Source organism: Impatiens glandulifera, chromosome 1 (assembly GCF_907164915.1).
Source record: "Impatiens glandulifera chromosome 1, dImpGla2.1, whole genome shotgun sequence".
Classification (NCBI taxonomy): Eukaryota; Viridiplantae; Streptophyta; class Magnoliopsida; order Ericales; family Balsaminaceae; genus Impatiens; species Impatiens glandulifera.
This window is the reverse complement of record NC_061862.1, coordinates 18,552,608-18,561,080: the sequence shown is the minus strand read 5'-3', so window position 1 is coordinate 18,561,080 and position 8,473 is coordinate 18,552,608. Positions and strand designations below refer to the sequence as shown.

General features: G+C 25.6%; 1 pseudogene; it reads right to left on the bottom strand.

The window, feature by feature from the left end:
• Positions 1–793: 793 nt before the first annotated feature.
• LOC124919932 lies at positions 794–2,110 on the bottom strand (annotated as a pseudogene).
• Positions 2,111–8,473: the final 6,363 nt, after the last annotated feature.

The following is an 8,473-nucleotide window of genomic DNA, read 5'->3' as shown; positions in this document are numbered from 1 at the left end:
TTATAATTTAATTAATATTATTCATATTTATTTTTATTAATGTTATTAAATTTAAGTCAAAATTATTATTTAAAATAAATTTTAATATCTACATTTTTTTTAGAAAATAACTTATAATATTTTTATTTTTTAACATAATCATTTGTCGAGAAAAATAAATATTAATTTCAATCTATTCAAAATTTTAAAAAGAAATTAATTAATTAAATCCGAAGAGTAAAAAAAAATCTCTATGCATTACTATCTTGTACTTTATTTGATTAAACAGGCAATTGATTATTATAACAAATCTTGAATTTTATTTTACTTTATTTGGTTAATCAGGCAATTAATTATTATTTTACTTTATTTGGTTAAAAGTAAAATAAGCAGGCAATTAATTATTGAGGAAAAACAAATCTTGAATTTTATTTGATTTCTAATAATATAAACACATAGTATATCATAACCCTCACTGATTTGTAAACAACTGCATTTTAGAATTTAAAAGTATATATTTATTTATTTTTATCACGGACTTATAGAATAGTATTAGTACGACGACACCTAACAAGACAACATGTATTGTTTAATTTTTGTAAGAAAGAAAATTCCCACATGTTTAGTCTGGAAAGTCACTTCATTACCTATTTTTTATTAATAGAAAAAGCCGACAAAGTTTGTAAACAAACCACATATTACACATATTATAAGTTAAATAACCCATAATCCAACCACTCACAATCAAAAGTTGCACCCCACAAACATAAACAATTCAAATGCATAATAAGCAATTACAAATCACAATTTTTTTTTAGGGAGATTTGATCGTATTCGCAATATCAATTACGAAACGATATTTCACATCGGCTTTGGCAAGGCGCTCCATGGCCGTGTTAACGTAATCAGTCGAAATGAGCTCGATATCAGCTTTTATCCCATGCTTAGCCGCAAAATCAAGCATCTCTTGCGTCTCCTTCATTCCACCTATGCAACTCCCACCAACTATCTTCCTACCTGTCATTTTCACATTTTTACCATGATAAATTATTTTTCTTATTTTAACGTTTTAAAGTATATTCTTACCCATTAAAAGTGGAAAGACGGGAAGTTCAAGAGGCTTCTCCGGTGCGCCAACCATGACAAGCTTTCCTTGAGTCTTCAACAAACCAATCAAAGGCAAGATCGCATGGAAAGCTGAAACGGTATCGAGAATACCGTCCATACTTCCCATAGCCGCCTTCATTTCCTCCGGGTCACTACTCACCAAAAACGAGTCAGCTCCAAGTCGATTCAACGCCTCCGCCTTTTTCCCCGGCGAGGTACTAATCACAGTCACATTCAACCCAAAAGCTTTCGCAAACTTAACCGCCACATGTCCTAATCCACCCAATCCAACCACACCCAACCTCATTCCAACCTTATCCAACCCGAAATGCTTCAGGGGACTGTAGGTAGTTATTCCGGCACAGAGTAGAGGAGCACATGCGTCTAGAGCCATGCCATTGGGAATCTTAACCACGTAATGCTCGTCCACCACCATGATATCGGAATAACCACCGTATGTCGGGTGGCCATCGAAATCTAAGGAGTTGTAAGTGAGAACCATCTTGGGACAGTAATTCTCGAGATCTTCAACGCAACTGTCGCAGGACTTGCAGGAACCGACCATGCATCCGACTCCTATTTTGTCTCCGACAATGAATCTCTCTACCTTATCTCCTATCTCTGTCACTTCGCCCACAACTTCGTGTCTGCATATATTTAAATTATTAATATTGGTTTAACATTGGAATGATTGATTGATTGAATGAATGAATGAATGATTGATTACCCAGGAACCATGGGGAAGATGCTGTTTCCCCAATCGTTTCTAATTTGATGAAGATCGGAGTGACAAATGCCACAATAGAGCACTTTGAACTTCACATCTTTCTCTCCGGTGGCTCTGCAAACATCAGTTTAATTATTTAGAGGACATGCATATAATAATAACTCAGTGTGTTTGATGAAATTAGTGGTCATTAACTAACCTAATGGAGAAGTTGAAAGGAGAGAGGATGCCAGATGTGTCTCTCGAAGCCAAACCAAAGGCCTTAACAGGGTGTTCTTCTTCTGGTGATTTCGCCATTGAAGGTACAAGTAAGATCTGCTGTGCTTAATTTGGTACTTGAACAATGAAGAAAGGTTGCATATATTTATATACACACAAATGTGAGTAAAGTGAGGTCAGTGATTAGGTGGATGTAAGTTTTTGGAGCTTGTTTGAGGTTGATTATTTGAGGGTTTTTTTTTTATTAGATTTAGTCAATAATTTTAGTTTTTGTTAAGGTTTTTTTTTTAGTTCCGTCTCGTCTTATTAAAAAAAAAAACTCAAAAGATGGAACAAATACAAAAGTTTAAGATCAGATCTAGACAATTTCTAGATTTGACAATGAGACAAGAACTGAATTACAGACATCAACAACAATCAATTAGCGCCTATAGCGTTTTTATTTTGATTTTACTTGGGACTTTCTCAAATGAAATATCTAATATCTGACAGAGCTTTTTATTCTCTTCATTCCTTTCGATTCCTCTACAAAATTAAATGAGTGCGTTTCATCTGAAGTTATATCTCCCCAAATATCTTCGGTATTTTTATTTCTTTCACTATGAGTTTTTAATGATATGTTCTTATTGAAGTTTTTTAATAAATTAAAAAATATAAAGTAATGATTGTTGGTGATTTTGAATAGATGTAATTTTTTTTTAAGTAAAATAACTTAAAAATTATTAATATAAAATAATAAAATATAATCTAAGAACTAATTCAAAGATGAGGTATCTTAGATTAGTGAAAAATATTTAGAAAGAAGTTAATTATTTTTTAATTGATTACATTACTAAGATATATTTTTTATTTCAAATTTAATATTTTAAAAATAAAGTTAGAGTAATTCTTTTATAAAATTGAATGTGATTGACTCTATAATTTCAATAATAGAAATGCTATGGATTAGAGCTTTCGTTAGCCGTGTCAAGATTAGAAAAAGAATTATCATTATACACACCTGTTATGACTCCCCTTATAATATTTTATTTTGATAAAATAGTGATTTAATTGTTAAAATGACAAATTAAAAAAAAATTAGATAAATTTTACAAAAATATCTATCAAACTAACTCTTGGAAACAAATAAATGTTTTTTCTTTTTTATATTTCATATTTAAATTATAAAAGTTAATTGTTTATTTTTGTAAAAAAAATATTAATAAATAATGAAAAAGAATATAGTATTTTATTTGTGATTTTGATTAACAAATAATTCAATTTATTTTACCAACTTACCATTGATTGACAGATAATTTTAGGCATGGTTTGGTTTGAGTTTTTTAAATAATTTAAACAAAATCAAACATTATTTCACTCGTCTCTAATTATTAGATCATTCAAATCATTAACCAAAATACTAAAATATTATATATTTTAAATTATTATTATTTATTTATTTATATATATCAATATTTTTTAATTTCTCTAAATTATTAATAATCATTATTTTTTTTTTTCTTATAGGTTTTTAAATAACTATATCTTAAATTTATAAACTAATAATAATCTTATCTTACTTTAATTTAAGATATTTTTAAATAAATATTTATTTTTATTTTTTAAAAATAAATTTTAATATTTGAGTTATCCTAGATTGAGACTAATAAATATTAATAACAAAATAAATATCATCTTTCTTTTTTTTTCCTTTAAAAAAACCAAAAATAATTATTTTTAGAGGAATAGAACTTGTAAGGATTGAAGTTTGTAAAGGGAGAAAAATAATAATGATTTTGAATATATAATAGTATTTAGGTGAGAGAATGATGGTTTAGAGAGAATAAAATTTGACGATAATTTTAGTATTTAAATGAATAAAATTATTAATTAGATTGTTGATATAATATTTGAGTTTTTGGGATAAAAACTGAGTTTTATCTAAATAATCAAACATCAAACAAATTCTTAAAAAGTATTGATATATATAAATAAAATAAAAAATAAAAATTTTAAATAAAAGATATTTTAATATTTTGATTAATAATTTTAGTGATATAATAAACGAGAGAGAGGAAATAAAATAATGTTTGATTTTATTAAAAAATTCAAACCAAACAAGACTTAGTTTTTTTTATAGTCCTTAAACTTATCTCCCGGAAAAGTGGACGAACAAAAATAGTAAATTGTGCTAAGAATAAAGTCTTTATTCAATTAAAAAATTATAAACTTTGAAATTTTCAACATATTTGTATTATTTTTAAAATAAAAATAAAAAGTCCTTACAAATAGCATCATCTCTTAGCTATGCCTAGTTTGACTAAAGGGTTATTTTGGATTTAATCCAACCACTTCAACTATTAAAAATACTAAATTATCTAATTTTATAAAATTTAAATAAATTTTTTAATCATTTAATCTAAATATTGAATACCTCTAACCAACATTTTAAAAATGGATAACATTAATTATTTTCTACAAAATATGTTTTTTTTTTCAAAATATTTGAATCATATTCCAACCACATGTTTATTGTTTTCTAGTGTCAACTCTGTTTTGTTTGATTTAGAACAATTTTTTTGTGAAGAAGAAAATTAAAATATATTTATATTTATATTTATATTTATATTTATATTTATATTTATATTTATATTTATATTTATATTTATATTTATATTTATATTTATATTTATATTTATATTTATATTTATATTTATATTTATATTTATATTTATATTTATATTTATATTTATATTTATATTTATATTTCAATGAATTAGAGTAACATATCAATTCAAATGAAAAAAAAATATATATTATAATTGTAGTTTTTTGGAATATTTTTCTTAGTTTTTCTAAGAGTACGTACTTGAATGATTCCACATATAAATATTAATTTGAAAAATGTATATATATATTTTATACAAATAAATGTACATGTGTAAATCTTTAAGTTGTATCACAAAATGAATTTACTTGGAACACAATTTCGGAATTGGAGCTGGGTTTAGACAAATTTTGTTTTTAATTTACTTAAAAATTATATATTTTTTTAATATTTTATTAGGTATTAATTTAAATAAAATAATATATTTTTTAGTTATTATATATTAACAAATTTAATAACATTTTGATAACTCTATTTTAGATAAAATATGTACAATTATTTATTTATTTCTGTTCTACACTTTTCTCTCATATTTACACATTGTAGTCAAAGTAAATAATTAGTAACTTATAACAATCAATACTCATTATTAAGAATCTCCAACTAGGGTTTCTAATCTCCAGTATTGAACATACTTTTGAGGATATTATAATTTCGCGAATTTTACGGAATTTTGAGACACATTAAATGTGATGTTTAATTTTTTTTCCCATTTTATTTTTGGTAGTTGTAGTTCTTTTGTTATTTTATTTTATTGAAATAATTTATGACAAATTATATTATAACGTGAATGAATCTGTTTGTAGATATATACCTTCTAAAAGAAAATTAATTATACATTTAAAGTTTATATAGTAAATAATTAATGTTCAATCGTGTCTCAATAATAAAATGGAAATTATGTTCTTTCTTTGTCTCTTTATATTTGGTCCTCTCAAAATATTATTTTACAAATATATTATACATATTAGTTAGATTGAATTAAACATCAAATTTATGCATAAAAAAAATAAAATAAATTATAATGTTTTAAGAATTTGATTTAAAATATTAGTTAGATTTCTATTAGGAATGCTTGATTTAAAATGGAAAGCCCATTGAAAATAAACTATTTTCTCTTCTAGGAATTGACACATAAAGACAACCAATATTTATTGATGAAACTTAATTAAATATGAAAACATATGAAGTTTTTTTTTTTTGGCTAGAAAATGAAGTTGATTTCAAAAAAACTACATATGGACTTGGAATTTTTTTTAATCCCATGTACCTGTGTTTCTTTAAACTAAAGTAGTAAATTGATTATTAGATAGTCTTAAATTTAATTATTGTAGGGGTTTAGAGATAAGTTCAAAGTAATTATATTTTAATGGAGTTATTATTATTATTATTATTATTATTATTATTATTATTATTATTATTATTATTATTTATACCAATTTAATAAATAAAAAATAATCTCAATAATATTAAAAATAGTTTGAACTTATTTTAACATTCTTTTCAAGCAATTTAATTGAATACATATTTATTTTTGTTTAGTATTAAAAAAATGTCTCATTTTTTATAAATAAAAAATGGTGACAAGCCTTTTTGTCACAAAAACACAAATCAATAAGCTATTAAAATAAAATTTTGAATTAATAAAATAATTTCATCCCTTATTAAAAAAAAAGTTGCAAATTAAGCATTAACTTGAAGATAATTCGTAATGACTATACATTGGTCATTTAATTTTTTTACATTGAAGGAGCTTCTAGACTAATATAATCATACACTAGAAAATTTTCCTTATGATACAGATAAAAATAAAAACAAAAACAAAATTAATTTAAAAAATTGTAATAATATATACTCAAGCTTTAAAATTCTTAATAAATTAAGAATAAAATATTAAAATAAAAAAATAGAATTTTGTCATTATACATTTTATTCATTTCGATAAAATAACTTATTTTCTTACATATTTCATCACATATTTTTTCTGAATGAATCTCTCATCTCGTGACTTTACACTTTCACTTTGTCAATCAAATATTTGATTCATATTTTTTTAATATTTACCATTGTACCTCACACTTTGGTCAATCAAATATTTGATTCATATTTGTTTAACCACTTTCAATTGATACCGTCCCATTATCCCATCGGCAAACCACATCCTAATCACACTTGGTTAAAGGTTATACTTGTTTTGTTAGGTTGCAAGTTCTAAACATACATATAACATTTTTAATTTTATTTTGAACCTTTTTAAGTTTATGAGAGGGTCAACCCAATCTGACCCAAGCATCCATTTACTCTCACATATATATACAAATTAACCACAGATCTCGATTCGGCAATCCAGACACTTTAAAAATTAAGCATCATTATATATATGAGAAAATTATCATATTTATAACTTTCCTTGTAAATATTTTTCATATTTATCATCTAATTTAAAATATATAATTTTAACACTTAACCTTTAACATTATTGTCAAATTTACACTATAATAGACCGAATTTATAACTCCGTTAATATTTTGACACATGTAGGATAATTAATTTTCCACGTCAATATCTACTTTTTAATTTTTAACAAAACTAAAAATTATAATTGTATTAAAACAAACAGACCGTTAATTCTCTTCTCTTAGTCTTCTCTTCTCTCACAGTCTTCTCTTCCACTCCATCTAATGAAATTCACCCAAACTTTAGTCTCTTCATTTCAATCCGATCCGTTTCTAGTCAAACTTCACATTCTTGTTTCAGATTTCTTGATAATTGATGATGATTTGAGCAAATTCTTCTTATTCCCGGACATTCGCCACAATTTCTACTCAAACTTCACATTTCTGATTTAGGTTTTTGACAATCGATGATTATGTTCGTTGGTTCTTTCTATTCCTGTGACGCCACTATTTCTATGCAAATTTCACATCTGTTTCAGGTTTCTTGATGATTTATGATGATGTGAACTGGTTCGGTTTCAGGTTTCTTGATGATTGATGATGATTTGAACTGGTTCTTTCTCTTCCTGTGATATCCGTCATTTCGCTTTGGGTGGCGTCGTGGGGCTTCTATTCGTCTGGAATCGCGATAGGTCGGGTTCTTCTACTTCTTGCATTTCAAATTACAGTGAGGTAGGATTTCGGTCCTATCATTTTATTCACATCGAGAGGTGCGATTAGAATTATGGATTATATCCATATAATAGATGCTTTGATCTTGGATTCAATAATTCTCTATTCTGTGATTTTGATACTGAAATATAGTAGATACTGTTACTATTCTCAGTAATTTTATATTTTGTGATTCTCATACTAAAATATAGTAGATGCTGTTACTTTTCTATTCTGAAATTGGATAAGTGTTTTCTGAAACTAACTGTATTACAATATAATTTGATAATCCAATTCTAATAAAGTAGATGCAGTTACTTTTCTGTTCTGAAATTGGATAAGTGTTTTCTGAAACTGGCTGTATTACAACATAATTTGATAATCCAATTCTAATATAGTAGATGTTGTTACTTTTTTGTTCTGAAATTGGATAAGTGTTTTCTGAAACTGGCTGTATTACAACATAATTTGATAATCCAATACTAATTGTTAGCCTTTGTTGAAATTGCATAGCAATTACTGTGTATTATAGCCTTACCCGTTACCTGGCTGTTCGAGTTTCTTGATGATTGATGATGATGTGAACTGGTTCTTTCTCTTCCCGTGATATTCGTTCCAAGACTTCACCTCAGCTAGTCGTCAGTATAGACAGTGAAAAAGAAAGGTATGTAGACTCAATGAAGATAA